We start from the raw sequence: 776 nt of genomic DNA, 5'->3' as shown, positions 1-776 counted from the left end.
AGTGGCTGCAGCACTTTAAACTCTTGAGAAAAGCAAATGTTAGGAGAGAGGTTTGATCAGTCTGCCTCAAAACACTGCTCTCTGTAGTGTCCCCAGCAAGAGGATGAACACCTTGCAGAGGATCTGCGAGTAGAAGGTAAGTAGGAGTAAGTAGAAGGTAAGCAAGGAGTATTGTTTTCACCGAGTATTAAAAGGACCTTTATAATGGTTCCAGAGTGCTTCCACCATTTCAACAGTGGAAAGTGTCTCCCTCAACTGGGTGGGATAAGGCTCACGTTCCTGTGTTTCCCCACCTCTTTCCTCTCTGACTTTCCTCCTCAGAACAAGCTCAATTCCTTCTTACCTCACTGAAAGCCAGTTTTGCACACATTTCTTCTTTCTGTTTGCATCTTTTTGTCCTCCTCTTCTTTTACTCTCAAGCTTTCCCTTCAGCTCCAGCTTGCTTCCTGTCCCGCATCACCTTCCCCCATCTGCCACATCCTCCACACAGTCTCCAGCTCCTTCTGCTGCTGCGGGACCAAGCAGTGCTGGAAAATGTCCTCCTCTGCCTTGGGAGGAAGTGGCAGGTTTAGGAGGGCTAGTGAGCCCCGGAGACATTTACAGCAGCAACTCCTGCATGCCTGCCTGTGGGTGCAGAGAGACCCAGCACCATAAATCTGTACTCCCTCTGGATTTGGAAGATTTTTTTAGGGTAATCTTGGGAGAAATTACTTGCTTAGAAAACATCTGTTCCCATACAATATCAGAATAGAGCAGGAAAAAGGGAAGCTCCTCAC

At 47.6% G+C, this 776-nt stretch overlaps 1 long non-coding RNA gene across 1 annotated transcript in view; it reads right to left on the bottom strand.

Annotated features, from left to right (window-relative positions):
• LOC125324193 overlaps positions 1-545 on the bottom strand; it is a 15,482-nt gene extending 14,937 nt beyond the window's left edge. Inside the window, exon 1 of the long non-coding RNA XR_007202855.1 lies at positions 344-545. This is a non-coding gene — a long non-coding RNA (uncharacterized LOC125324193). The remainder of the gene's footprint in view (positions 1-343) is intronic.
• Positions 546-776: the final 231 nt, after the last annotated feature.

Source organism: Corvus hawaiiensis, chromosome 3 (assembly GCF_020740725.1).
Source record: "Corvus hawaiiensis isolate bCorHaw1 chromosome 3, bCorHaw1.pri.cur, whole genome shotgun sequence".
NCBI classification, from domain to species: Eukaryota; Metazoa; Chordata; class Aves; order Passeriformes; family Corvidae; genus Corvus; species Corvus hawaiiensis.
This window is presented reverse-complemented; position numbering and strand designations above follow the sequence as displayed.